Genomic DNA, 15,073 nt, shown 5'->3' with positions numbered 1-15,073 from the left:
TAGGCAGACAAACTGGGTAGTTCAAGGGGATTTACAATTGTTTACAAATGCAACCTGGGGGTAAGGCAGTACAATCAGTGAGGGTGGTTTTGGCAGCAATTGGAGTATTCACTCGGTCGGCCAGAATAAAGGATTAGACTAGGTCATAGACAGTTGAGTGAGTTTTGAAAGGTTGGGGTAGAGGGGAAGGCCCTATCTAGGGATAGGCGATAGCCAGTGACTACGGGGATTTTAAGAATGTTGCTGAAGGGTTTAAGCAGGATGTGTGGAAGTTCGGAAGAATATGTGACGTGGGGTGTAACTAGTGCATGGATTCATTATGGGAGTTTCCAGGTGTCTGATTTATTTGTTTCATTGGTGTGGGATGATGTGCTTATATTGCCAAGGGCAGTGCACATTAGGCTTAGATCACTGAAAACGGATCAGGAAGGGAAAGTAACATCTGTAGTTTTGGTGGAATTTAGGTCAGTATGGATGTGTCCAGTGGCATGGGGAAAGCGACTGTGAGCTGCTAAAGAGGGCATAACACAAGGATTCGTTTTTACAACAGTAGGTGGTAGAGCATTAACAGGTGTGCAATTGAATTTGATTATGAGAAGAGCTCTTCTCAGTGTGGGTTTGGAAGGGGATACATTTTCTACTCATTTTTTAGGATGGGTAGGGCATCTGATCTAGCGAAGGGAGGTAGTTCGATTGACTTCATTAAGAGGGTGGGGTGGTAGTCTTTTAATGCATTTTTGACATAGTTAGACAAGTTTGGTAGATTTATTTTGTGGTTATCATCCCCCCCCCCACAGGACAGGATTGTCATTTTAGGTCATTTGTTCCTGTACTGCGCAGCTAGGTGGGCTGTGGTTAGAAGCAATAGCATGAATTTGGGCTTGCAATGTTTCGGACTGAAGGTTTCCTAACATGGTATAAGAGGTTTGAGGTGGAGCTGGATACTCCAGGTATTTACCATGATGCAAAGTCAGTGGGGATTGCTGCAAATTTTGGTGATTCATTTAGGGGGGAATGATTTGGATAAGATTCAAAGAAGCAGCTAGTTTATAATATTTGTGAGGATTGCTTAGCATTAAGGAAACTTTATCCTTCGGTCTAAGATTATTCCCAGGTTAGTTTGGAGGAAGCAAATAATTTTTCTGCAAATGAGAGGGCTAGAAGGTCTGTTAATTTGGGTTTATATCATAAAGTCGAACACTGAGAACTCCAAATACCAAAATATCGAACTGAATACATAGAAGTGTAAGAAGTTCAAAAACACAAAACTGCAAAGATCAGAACTCCGAATGGTCATAGTTGGCCCTTCTGTACTCTATTTGTCTCCACTGTGGTGCGATCTCAGAGTTGGTATATTTAAGTAGGGGGTGTGAGTGGCACAGCCACCCTACATTGGGGGGTGTGAGGGGCGAAGCCCCCCACATTAGTAATACTGTGAAGTGTTTATGTGCTGTTACGTTGTCATATGGGTGTGAAGCTGGCCGAATGTTGCTGTTTGGAGTTCTGATATTCGTAGTTTTGGGTTTTCGTACTTCCTACACTTCAGAGTTTCCAGTTCGGGATATTGGTATTTGAAGTTCTCAGTATTCAATTATATGATATAAACCCATTCATTTTACATTAACAAAACAGTTGAAAGGGGATGGGGATGCGTATTATCAGGCATGTTGAGTTTGAGGATAGGGATTCCATGTGGTATAGAGCAGGTGGGGTTCACTTTAGTGGATTTGTTTCATTTAAATTTGGGGTTATTTTTAGAGGGATTAGTTAGCGGGGTTATGGTGTGAGGGGGAACAGCCCCGTGGGGTCTGGTGGGCAGAGAATAGGGACAGGCTTGCCCCTCTTTTGTTCCCCCTCTGGCGGATAGTTGGTGGAAGGATTTGAGATGGTAAGGTTTGATGGTGGAGGTGTTTACATTGATGGTTTGGAATGGTGATGAAATGCTGAAGGTGAGATGGAACTGTGCCTTGTTAGTGCAATGATAAGTGAGCAAGTGGGGGACGCTGCTTATCCAAGGGTGAGTGATTACTCTGCCCTTATTGGTTATGTATTTCATGTTCATTTACATGTTTCATTTACACAGATTTGATTAGGTATTGTGTTCAATAAAATTTCATGTTTTCATTTATTATGTTATACAATAAAGGTCGTCAAAGGTCTTTGGGTGTTTGTGTGTTTTATTAAAGTAGACCATTACAATACAAACGACAAAAGGTTTTGACCAGATTGATCAAGTTATAGGTACCTTGTAGTATCTGAGGGTGTGGAGTACAGAAGAAATCGCAGACATTTTCCTGTATCAGAATCATCATAGCAGAATTATTCCTGTGATACAGACTGTAGATCTCAGAGTGAACCAGACATTGTTCCCATCTCACAGTATGCTTCAACCTCTACTTCCATTCCTGAGGATGTTCCAAATACACCCAAGGTTGAACATTCTGTAGAGACAGCTCCAGTTGCTAAACCTAATTCCCAGTTTTATGTCCCATGCTATGGTCAAATTTCCATGCCCAGTGTTAAATACGCAGCAACATGGAGATAACTGTATATATGTACCTAGGCTTGTATAATTGCACATCAAAGACCTACTTGTATTATCTGAATGCTAAACAGATTCATAACATTGCATGATCTAGTTCTCAAAGAGGGAGGATGTAGATCAGAGTGTATGTGCTGTATCTTTAAGAAGCATATCAAGGACTGAGCGTGCACATATAAATACCAGGTACGTGCTATTCCTAGTGCCATTTTGAGTGTGAGCATGTATGATTCCTGTAGTAAGTTTGTATATAAGTTACTTAAGTTATAGTCAGTAAACATCTATCGTGATGTGTTTGTATATAATAAAGCTGCTTGAACAAAAACCATTAAGACTCTTCTATTGTGTCCAAAGTAGGGAAGCGAGAGTAGGCTACATACACGTTGGTTTACAAAGTCCGTTGAATATGTGGGAGAAACAGACAAATGTAGGTTTTGCAAAACAGAACTGGAAACATTTGCACACCTCCTTCTTGGCTGTAGCATACTAATGGCAGAAGGACTGTATACTGAAAGGCATAATAATGTGGCAAGACCCCATGCCATAAGAAGGCTGAAACATGCATGTCCACAGCTAGTGGGTTTGGCTTTACTGGCCTGAATTTGTCCATAAATAGACTTAAAAAGACAAAAAGTCATGGACATTCAGAATTGCCATATAGCTGAAACACCTGATGTCCTTAAAGGGTCATTAGCATAAATCCCATGTTGCCTCTTATACAAGAGGTTTAAGGAACCAAACAGTGGGAAGTCTAGTCTTGCTAGATTTTTCTTTTGGTTTTTACTGATTGTTTTAGGCTTTAACAATATAGTATGGGTACAAACAATGCCCAGAAGATTTGATAGGTTTGTGGACAGACAGAAGTTTTAGAATAGAATTTTATTTGGTGCTTGTAGATTAGAGTGTAAAGAGTGTGTGCTTGTATCTTTAAGAAGCATTTGAGGCTGCACATGCATGTATATAACCCGCACATGCGCACAACCTTAGTGTCATTTTGTAGAAGCAGTTAAGGAGTATGCATGCATGATCATAGTCACTAATTGTATGTAAGTTACTTAAATGAGAGTCAATAGACAACAGTAGTAATGTATTTGTATGTAGTGAAGCTGCTTAAACAGAACCCAAAAAGATTTGTTTATTCATGTACCAACATGAAAGAGACATGGTGTCAGAACAGGGATGGGAGAGAGAAGAATATACTGAGCCATAAGATGTAAAGATGACAGTGAAGGTAAAACTTAGACAAAAGTGCACAGACATAACCAGAAAGAAACAAAGGTAATGAGAAATAACATGAACTGTTTAATTGATGTGAAAGACAGTAAAGGGACATTACAAGGGCACAGACCGCATTATCGTGCAAATGAAAAGCAAGAAAAGTTTAACTAAAGGAAATGTTTAAGATAAAAGTATTCCATGAAACAATTAATTATAAAGCAAAACAATCATGTGTAAAGCAAAATGAGTGTGTTTGGGGCAAAGTTGGGCATGTTTAGAGTAAAACAAGCACAAGAAAAGTGCATTGGGCATAAAAAAGGCCTAAATGAGCAAAATTATTACAATAAAGAAAATAAAGGGCACATTAGGTGAAATAAAGCAAGGTGACTGCATGTGTTTTGGCAAAGTGCTGTATTTGGGCATAACTATGACTATCAAGGGCATAACTAAAGTTATTCGAAGTATCTCAGTGTGTGTAAAAGTGCTTACAGTGTGTGCTTACTACTGTGCATGTATTTCAAAGAGTTTGTTTTATGTATAAAGTGCAACTGTTTTGGGTAATTCAAAGTACAGCTATTTACAAAAGTTTACTGTGCTGGGTATGTCCAATCGCAAAGAACCACCATTACAGAATGCTTCTTGTACTGTAAAGAGTTGCCTAGTAAGGTACCACCATTTTAGGGACATTTCAGTGTACTATATGCAGTTATTTGCATTGTGCAGTTACTTGGCATGTTTCTTACACTGATAAGAGGTGTTTTCTTACAACAGATGATATTACAAGAGTATTACAGTGCTTGTGAATTACTCGGTTACATTGTAAAGTTCTTGAATGATTCTTAAAATGACTACTTTAGTAAGTGAGGGTGAATGACTGTATCATGCCTGCCTTCAACTGATGAAATTCCAAGTGGAACATCAGATGATGATAAATGACTTGAGCATTTTCACCTTTACCGATAAAATCCCGAAAGTATCAAAAAGCCTGAGTAGTTATTTCACAAGGTTCAGTAAAACTATCCAAAAGCCTGAGAAGTTTATTTCACAAACTCCAGCTATTCAAAAGTACTAGGAGTTTGTTTATTCACATAATTCCAAGTTCAGAGTACAAAAACATTGAACCATTATCTGCATTGATTCTAACATTTGTGCATGTGTGTATGTTTATGCTTATTTGCAAATCCCTTCGTTGGCATGTGTTAATATGGCAGATGGATTTCAAGAACCCCTACCATTTGTGTTTGATCAGAGTACTGCAGAGAACTGGAGAATATTTGAGCAAGAGTATGATATTTTCATACAAGCAGCTTCTGCAGATAGAGTTGCACACACAAAGACATTCATTTTGCTGAAGTTAGCTGGGTCAGAGGTCACAGAAAGAAAGCATTCATTTCTGTATGCACCAGCAGTATATGAAGGAGAAGGTGCATATTGCCAAATTGTTGTACAAGCTGAATCAAGAGAAGATCCTGAGTGTTTGAAGCACAAGTTCAGAGAAATGTGTAACCCCCCCAGATGAACATTACATTAGAGAGGCATTTGTTTTACACACGAGATAAGAAGCCATGGGAAACATTTGCAGCTTATATAACTGACTTGAGAAAAAGAGCTAAAATGTGTTGGTTTGGTGATCTAAAAGATGAGCTGATAAAGGACAGGCTTGTATGTGGTATTACCAGTGTTGCTGTGAGGAAGATTTTACTTTGTGGCAGTGATTTAACATTGAATAAAGCCATAGAGATTTGCCAGATCCATTAGGTGAGAGAAAAACACACAAGTATGCTTGTAAGTGACAAGAGCATGGTTTCAGTTGGTTCCTGAGTGCATGCAGATAGTATGCAAGCACATGGCAGCTACAAGATTTCCAAAGAACTTGCACAGCTTTCAAGAGAGTTCCAAGAAAGATGTAAGGTCCAACATCAGCTCAGTACAATGCAGGCAATTTCCAGTAAAACCCAAGTCTAGCATTGTTGTCAACTGTCGCAATTGTGGTTCGAATCATGAGTCTAAAAGACAGAAGTGCTTAGCATTTGATCAGCAATATCACAAGTCTAAAAAATGGAATAATTTCCAGACGTTTTGGAGGTCAAGCAAGCCTCACATAGTTGTAAAGAAAGGTCACACAAAAAAGCAAGTTGAAACAGTCATCTTTCTATGTATATGGTGTGTCAATGCTTGGTTAAAGAGTTGCTGCTGTGAACTTTTTAACAAGAAGTGAAGTATTTTGTACTATCCAGATTAATGGAAAATCCACAGAGCTCAAGGTAGACACTGGCTCAAAGTGTAATGTTATATCAGCAGGCACATTTGCAAAAGTGAGAACTAATGAACAACTCAACGTAACCAGTAGTGAGAGACTTGTTGGTTATGGAAGTGAAGAAATTGAAACTGAAGGTTCAGTAATACTTTCATGTTATTTGGCTGAGAGCTGTTACAACTCGTTATTCTATGTAGCCTGAAGACCACTGCAATATTTATAGAGTATTAAAGATAGTTCGAGAATGAATTTGCTATATTTTGCCAAAAAGGTTCACCATGTAAGTTCAGTTCCAAGTTCCAGTTTTTCAGAAGCCATTTTCTCAGAGTATGCTGATGTTTTTGATGACAAATTAGGCAAACTTCCAGTTGTGTAATCCATGAAATTAGACCCAGCTATAACTCCAGTAGTCAGACCAGCAAGAAGAGTTCCAATAGCGATGCAAGATAAAGTTAAAGCTCAGCTGGATAAAATGGTGCAGCAAGGTATGATTTGTCCAGCATAGAACCAACAGAATAGATGTCAGCCAATGTAGCTGCTCATAAAAATGGCTCACATGAAAACAGAATATGCATTGACCCAAGAGATCTGAACAAAGCATTAAAAAGACTGTATCATCCTATGTGCACATTTGAACAGGTTGCAGCTCTAATACCAAATGCCACTGTATTTTCTGTTTTGGATGCAGAGAGTTCAATTTGGCATGTGATGTTAGATCACAAATCCTCATTTCAAACTACTTTTGGTACTCCATTTGGCAGATATAAATTCCTAAGGCTGCCATTTGGAATAAATCCTGCAAGTGAAGTTTTTCAGCATGCAATGGAGCAAATTGTTTCAGGTTATCCATGTGCCATAATAGTTGAAGATCTGTTGGTTAGAGGCAATGGTGTAGCAGAACATGACAGAAACAAAGTCCTAGACAGAGCATGTGAAGTGAACTTATAGCTCAATCCTCTGAAGTTTAAAGTCAGACTGCCAGAAGTTACATACATAAGTCATTTGTTTATGAGTACAGGCTTAAGACCTGACCTGACTAAGCAAACAGCTATTCTAAAGATGTTACCACCAGATAATGTACAAAATTTGCAGGGTTTTCTGGGCATGGTCAACTATTTAGGCAAATTTATACCAGACTTCAGTGAGTTGACAGTGTCTTTAAGAGAGCTCACTTGCAAAAATGTTGCATGGTCATGGTTAGATCATCATCAGAAGGCATTTGAAGACCTTAAGCAGAAAATTGCCACCATTCCCCACACACATTAAGATACTATGATGTGAACAAACCAGTTATTCTTTCTTGTAATGCTTCAAAATGTGGTTTGGGTGCAGTTATACTTCAAGAGGGCAGACAAGCAGCCTATGCATCTAGAACACTAAAGCAAACTGAGATGCAATATGCTCGAATTGAGAAAGAACTGCTGGCAATAGTATTTGCATACTCCAAGTTTCATGATTATATTTATGGTTGAGCTATTCAAACTGAAACAGATCATCAACCTTTATTTACTATTGTAAAGAAGCCTATGCATTCCACTCCAGAGAGATTACAAAGAACAATGCTCAAATTTCAGAAGTACAATTTAAAACTGGTCTACACTAAAGGTAAATTGCTTTATTTGGCTGATACCTTATCCATATCTCTTAGACTTACAACAGAAGAGCTTGATGCAGAGACTTTTGACTGATGTAATGTCAGTGCATAATTTTTCCACCAGTAGACTTGTTGAGTTAAGAGATCACACTCAGACTGATCCAAGTTCACAGAAGCTCAATCATTATATTAATGTTGGATGGCTGTCAAAGCAATCTAGTGTATCACCTGAAGTGCAAGCATATTTTCCATACAGAGATGAATTTTTAATGGTAGATGGTATTATATTCAAAGGTCCTAAAATTGTTGTTCCTGTTTCCTTACTACAAGAATACATCCAGATTTTATATTATCGCCCTCCAGGAACTACATTTACTAAGAGAAGGGCATGACAATTAGTATTTTGGCCTTCATTATTGAAAGACATTGATAGAATTCTTTCTACTTATTCAGTATGCAATAGTAACAGATCACATTTGCAAAGGGAACCACTTCAGCTAAGCCCAGTTCCTGAACTACCTTGGTCTCCTGTAGCAACTGATATCTTTGAGTGGAACAATCAACACTACTTCCTTCTGGTGGACTCTTATTCAAACTGGTTTGAAATGGATCTACTACCAAACAAACTCATCAGCTGTTATTACCAAGTTGAAACGTCATTTCTCAGTTCATGGTAAGCCACACAAACTTTTTTTTCCGACAATAGTACTCAGTTTACAAGCCAGTTTCAGAAATTTGCAAGAGAAAGGGACTTTGTGCATGTCACTAGTAGTTCCAAATATCCTCAATCCAATGGTCTACCTGAAAGAGCAGTACAGAGTGCAAAACAATTACTTGAATGGTCAAAGCATGAAAATGCAGATATATTATTGAATTTACTTCATCTCAGAAACATACCTCTTGATATTCTTAGCTTACCTGTTCAAAGGTTACTTTCCAGACAAACTAGAACTACTCTACCTATTTCTTCCAGTTTGTTGTAGCCTAAGTTGAAGAACATTGAAACTAGCAAGGCTCAATTGTTTAAGAAGCGTAATATCCAGAAATCTAGTTACGACTGATCGAGCAAACTACTTTGTCCATTGAGGAAAGGAGAGATACGAATTCAGACAACAAAAGGTTTTGATCTAATAGGATTTGTGCTGAGCTGAGATCTTACTTGGTAAATTCTGAAGGAATGGAGTATATGAGGAATCGCAAACATCTTCTTCCTGTACCACAACCATCATCATCATTGCAATCACAACACTGTATCTATGAAGTAAACTCTCAATCAAAGATTGAGTTAGACACTGTTTCCAAACCAGAATGTGTTCAAAAGTCTGATTCTGTTTCAGAAAGTGATTTGAACATTCCACAGGTCAACCATTTTGCATAAATTGTCCCAGTTATTAAATCTAATTCCCAATTTTATGTCACACGATATGGACGAGTATCTAAACCAAATGTGAAATATGCAGCAACGTGGACTTGATTGTGCATACCTATATGTTTAGTATTTTATAATGCATATCTATGGATTACCTGGGATTTCTGTATGCTAAACAGTCTCATAACAATTGTATGGTCTACCTCTGAAAGCAGGATGTAGATCACACTGTAAAGTGTGTGTGCTTGTATCTTTAAGAGGCATGCGAGGCTGCACGTGCACATATATAACCCACACGTGTGCACAACTTTAGTGACATTTGTAGAAGCAGTTAAGGAGTAAGCATGCATGATCATAGTCATTAATTGTATATAAGTTATTTAAGCTGGAGGCAATAGTCAACAGTAGTAATGTATTTATATGTAGTAAAGCTGCTTGAACAGAACCCACAAAGATTATTTTATTCATGTACCAATATGAAAACAACAGTGCTGGACAAGCAGATGGATTTTGGATAATTTTTCAGGTGGTGAGAAGCAGTGCATATATTAGCTGAAGGGTTAGTTCTGACCAATTTAATCTTTTAGTGATATAAAGCGATGGGTTCTCAAAGTGGCATTTGCAGCAAATTTAGCAAGTTTGTTAGAGCATTTTTCTGGTTTTGAGTTTTGTGATGCCTGAAGGTTGGTAAGGATGGGAGCACAATAAAGAAGTGTGGGGAGGAGATAAATAGTGGCAAGTGTAGCTTTAGTTGCGTTGGTGAGAACGTTTCTGGCTCTATAAAGTATCCCTAAGTTTTTGATGTGACTTTTTAATGCAATTTTGTGTTTGCAGGTTGAATTTAAGATGATCATCCAGCATCATCCCTAATAATTTCCAACGAGAAGTAAATTCAGTGGTTGTATTATCAAGAGGGAAGACTTTAAATTTTGTCTTTTTATGGGAGAGGGATTTTTTTTTTTAGGGTTGAACATGTGCTGTGAGTTACAAAGCCACAGTTCATGTGCTGTTAAGGCTTCCTGATTAATTTTTTGGAGGTGTGCCATGTTGTCAGAAAGGCAAATGAGTGTGGAATGTGTGGTAAGAATGTTAAACAGGAGGGGACCAAGGATAGAGAGGTAGACTGATGGAAACTGTGAGATATGAAGAGACGGTGGAGTGCCATTTTACTGACTGATACCTACTGGATAGGTAACTTTTATACCATAGAAGGTGGCCTAAGGAAGACCTATTGAAGGACATTAGAAGTAGAAGTTTGCTGTGACAAACTATGTCAAAGGTTTTAGACAAGGCTAGAGATAAGGAGGAGACAAGTCTGCTATTATCTCTTGTTTTACTGAAAGTATCTATATAGATTAGAAGTGCAGTGTTAGTACAATCGGAAGGATGGAAGCCATGTTGTGTGGGGGGATAGTAATTTTTCCTGCAGGAGATAGTTTACCAATTGTTTTTGAATACATTTTTCAAGTATTCTAGAGAGGTGGATGAGACTGCTACAGGTCTAAAGTTAGTAATGTCTGTTGAATGTCTTCCTTTGTGCAGAGGGATAATGTGTACCTTTTTTTCCAGGGAGTGAGAGGAAATGTGCGCTTCCTGGACTGACCTATTTATAAGGATTGAGAGAGTGTAGGCAATGCTAATGGCTGTTTTTTTAAGGTATTTTAAGGTATTCGCTTGGAAGGTCATCAGCTGAAGTAAAGCATAGTTTGAGTTTAAGAGTAGTTCTATATAGGATGTGGACACAGGACTGAAGGTGAAAGTGGGTGTGGTGATATGTGGCTGTTGGGCAGGGCTAGGATTTAATGCTGCAAAATCCTTGTATAGAGATTCTGTACTATATCAATGAAATAAGAGTTGAATTGTATTGTGATTTTGAGTGATGAATTATTGGGAGAGAGGTTAGGGTTGAATTTATGGCTGGGATGAGAGATTTCTTTAATGGCTGTTCAGAATATTTTAGGGTTGAGTTTATTATTATGAAAGGTACTATAGTATAATTTTTTTGACTTGATTAATTTTCTCTTTAGTAGGATTGCAAAACATTCTGACTTTTTCAGGATATTGTGGTGTTTTATATTTTTGCCATTCATTCCATGCTTTTTCTCTACCTTGCATTAGCATTCTACTCTTTGTAGATAGCCAAATTGCATTATTGCTTTTTAGGCTTTTCCTTTTAGGAGGTGCAAGACTATTTAAGATATTCAGGAATGTTGTACTGAATTTATTTTCCATGTCATCTAAGGGAATGATTTTTAGGAAGTTCCAGTTAACAGATGATAGGTTAGTTATGAACATTTTTGTTTAAACTTGGAAAGGTTGTGTATTGTTTTATAAACATGTGTTTAAGTGGATGTGTGTGATGTCTGGTTGTATAGATTGGGATATGATCACTGAGACAGACACTGTACCTGTGGTGTGGTGTAATAACAGGATCCAGTCTAATAGGGAATTTGATGTCTTGCTATAATGAGTGGGGCTAATAATTAGTTGTATGAAACCTAATAAGTTCACTCTAGATGTAAAGGAGTTAAGAGTTTATGTCCAACCAGCTGTCATTCACATTACCTAGTAGTATTATTTGTTAAGGAACTGTTATGGATATCCAATGTAGGATATCATCCAGTATAGCTGTATTGTTGCTAAAAGGGATGTAAAGACAGTAATACATATTTGTTTATAATTATTTAATTTCAGGAAATCAATTAGAACCTCTGCTGAATTCAATTTTGGTACTTGTTTGTTGTAATGGGAAATGTACTGGATGTTGGAAAATATTAAAGCAATACCAGCACCTTTCCTCTTTATGCAGTTATTATGGATGATGTTCAAGCTGGAGGTGTAATTTTGGAGTTGTTTATGTTGGGGTATAAGCCACATTTCAGTTATAGTTGCAATATCAGGCTTATGCTGGACAATGCAAGTGTATATTTCAGTAAATGTATTTCTTATGCTTCTAACATTTATGGCTGCAAATGCTGTTACTAATTTGGGGGTTGACCATTGTAGGGTTAGAGCAGTGTATGGAAGAGAATAGTTTTGATATTCATTGTCACAGGTGGAGCCAGGATTAGGATAAATGTCTCCTCCTAAAAGGATTTTAGTATACTGGGAAATTACTGATACTTGTTTTTTGGAAAGTATTTTTTTCCACTTAATTTTGTTTTAGTTTGAGCTGAAATGAAGGTAATCTCTCTATTTGGTGTAAAGGTGAGGGGTGTCATTAAATAGGATTGGTGTGATGTGTGGAGAGTGTATGGAGGAAGTGTGAATAGGTGGTGGGAACAGGGGTAGAGATACGCTGAGAGCTATTATAGAGTCATGGTAGGATGAAGCTGGCCCAGTAGCAGAAGAGAGGATAATCCAAGTAGCAGCATGATTGAGTAACGGGATCTGTATGTTATAGCTGACCAGTACTGGAGAAGTAGGAACCAAGAAGGAAAATGAAGTTGCAGGGTAGAAGGATATTTAGTGGTGGTGCAGTGTGAAAGCTGATAGATGGTAGGTAAGAAAGAAATATTTTCTGTGAAGGAAGAAAGGTTGCCCTATAATCTTCGCTGGAATGTAAGGAATGGAGGATTTAAAGGCAAGAGATTAAGAATGCAGGTAAAATAGGAAAAAGTGAGGATTTATTTTGGAAAAGGATAAGATAAAATGTAGAATATATAGGTGCTGTTACGGAGGGGAATGACCATGAATATATATAGTGCAAAGCAGTATGGGAGGGAGAAATGTAACTGACCGGTGCTAAAAGATTAAATGGAAGTTGGGAGTTAAGTAAAAAGAAACAGGAGTATGTGTATGATAGTAAGGTTGCTTGGAAGGCTTAGGGAATAGGAGTCACAAGTAAAATGTGTGTGTAGGAAGTACAATAGTGGAGTAAGAGGGGGTGAGTGTGAATTGAGGGTAGCGCAGAAAAGTGAAGTGAAGCCTGATGTAGTGAGTCTGAGCATAGTACATTTTTAACTATAATTTAAGAGTGATATTATTACGTGAAACCTACTTTTCATTTTAAGAGCAAGAAAAGCTCTTTAAAGATAAAAAATTGAGTGGACAGATTTGGAGGGTATGCCTCATGTAAAGGGATGTTAGCTGGGGAAAAGTGGTGTTTTTTAATGCATGCATCCTCACAGAAACAAACAAGATAGAAATAGACTAAGACTGAAAAGAATTTCAAGAAGGAATAGTAATATGAGCTGGAAAAAGGAATACAATGTTAAGGAAAATGACATACAAGGGAGTCCTTGGGTAATCTTGTCAGAAGTATAATGGTTTATGGCTAGATATGCGTTATTTATGAGGATGGTAAATTTATATTTACATTCGTATAAGCACAAAGAGGGTTATAATTGCTTTGACAATAGGTACCAGACACTTGCATGTGTAAGCAAAATCGTGGTCTCTACAAACAGGTAAACATAGCTAATGTTATGTCATACTAGTCTTTATCCTCAATATAAAATAAAAATACTTTAAACAATGTATTCTTGAATTTGTTTATGAAGAGGGAAGTAGTTTGAAATCGAGTTTAAGTGTTTTATAAAGAGTTGAGAACATTCTGTACCTAAGCAGAAAGGTAACTGTGGAGCAGTAGGAACGCTTTAAGCAACAGTTAACACAGTTTGTTTAGAAAAATTTCAAGGAGTGGAAAAAAAGAGATGGAAGCTTAAAAATTATTCAGGATGAACGGTTATAAAGTTAAGTTAAAGAAAAATGTGGTAAACTGTTAATACAGGTTAACATGAGAAAAATATTAAAATTAATAGATTATAAAGTTGACAAGGCAAAGAGAATGTTACATCTAAAACATGTTGGTGATTCTCTCTGGGATTTAGTTGCACCTAGCTGCAAGATTAGCATAACACTGATAGGAAAGTATAGGGGCTTGTTACTAATATCTGTGCCAGAAATGCCACAATGTAGACAGGATTACAAAGTCTCTTAAGAAATATTATCAAAGTCTGTATGATAAAGAGGAGTTCGTCAAAACAGGAAGAGTTTTATAGAGCAGTATTTGAATGAGATGGAACTATCACAGATCAAAAGGATTCAGCCAAATTAACGGAGAAAAATGCAATGGAGTGAAATGAGGAAATTTCAAAAGTAGTTAGAAAACAGAAACATGTTATGAATTAACATCCACCAGAAATATACTTAGAAATGGGGAGGACTTTTGTAGAGCTGTATAGAAAATTAGTGAATCATAAGTTGAAAATAAGGAAGATGGCATTGAGCTTGATATCACAGCAAAAGCAAAGGAATACAAAACTAAAATGTTGCTGAGTTCCTATAGACCAATCTCCATTTTAAATGATGTTTACAGAATATGCGCACTACTAAAGGCAAAGACATTAGCCTGAATGTTATTGGATTACTCAGTGTATTGCAAACAGCAACTGAGGTGACAGGATGCAAACAGAAAACATGGAGAACTGTTAGTGTTGAGCTTTGATGAAGAAAAAGTATAAGCTGGGACCGTTTAACAGAAGTGCTTAATTGGGGGAGGTTTTCAAGCAGTTACATTAAAATATTGCAAAGCATTTAGAATACAACAAACTATACAGGTAAATGTTAGACCTTGGCTGCCAACAGCGATATCACTTGGCAGTGGTTCAAGGCTGGTACGGAGGTTTCACTAGTTTTCAGTTCCCTTGCAGATATACACATTACAGTGTCTACCATTCTTAACTATGCAGATGGAATACGATGATTTGAGGTGTATTATTTATGCAGGGGTACAGAGGTACAGACCCACATTTAAAAGACTTGTGATTAGTGCTGTGTTGAGGTTCCTTTTGGATGGCAGTAGTGCTGTATATATTAGCTTTTATGACAGTGATTACTTTTAGTTGTTTTAGAAGTATTACTTTTGTAGTAATTGATGGATTCTGCTACTTTTAAATTCACAGAAGGAAACGCATTCAGTTGTGTTTTGTGATTATATTGTTTTATTATAATGAATGGTGTTGTTTGTTTGCTTTTATGCACATGGCTTTGTCTAGACTCCATCAATCAAGGCTTATATACGGATTTAGGTCAGCTAAAAGAATGAATAGCAACGTCAACATCTCTTTGGTCAACACCATTTGGTTAACT

This window comes from Protopterus annectens, chromosome 9.part0 (genome assembly GCF_019279795.1).
Source record: "Protopterus annectens isolate FY-2018-M chromosome 9.part0, PAN1.0, whole genome shotgun sequence".
In the NCBI taxonomy this organism is placed as follows: domain Eukaryota; kingdom Metazoa; phylum Chordata; order Ceratodontiformes; family Protopteridae; genus Protopterus; species Protopterus annectens.
This window is presented reverse-complemented; position numbering follows the sequence as displayed.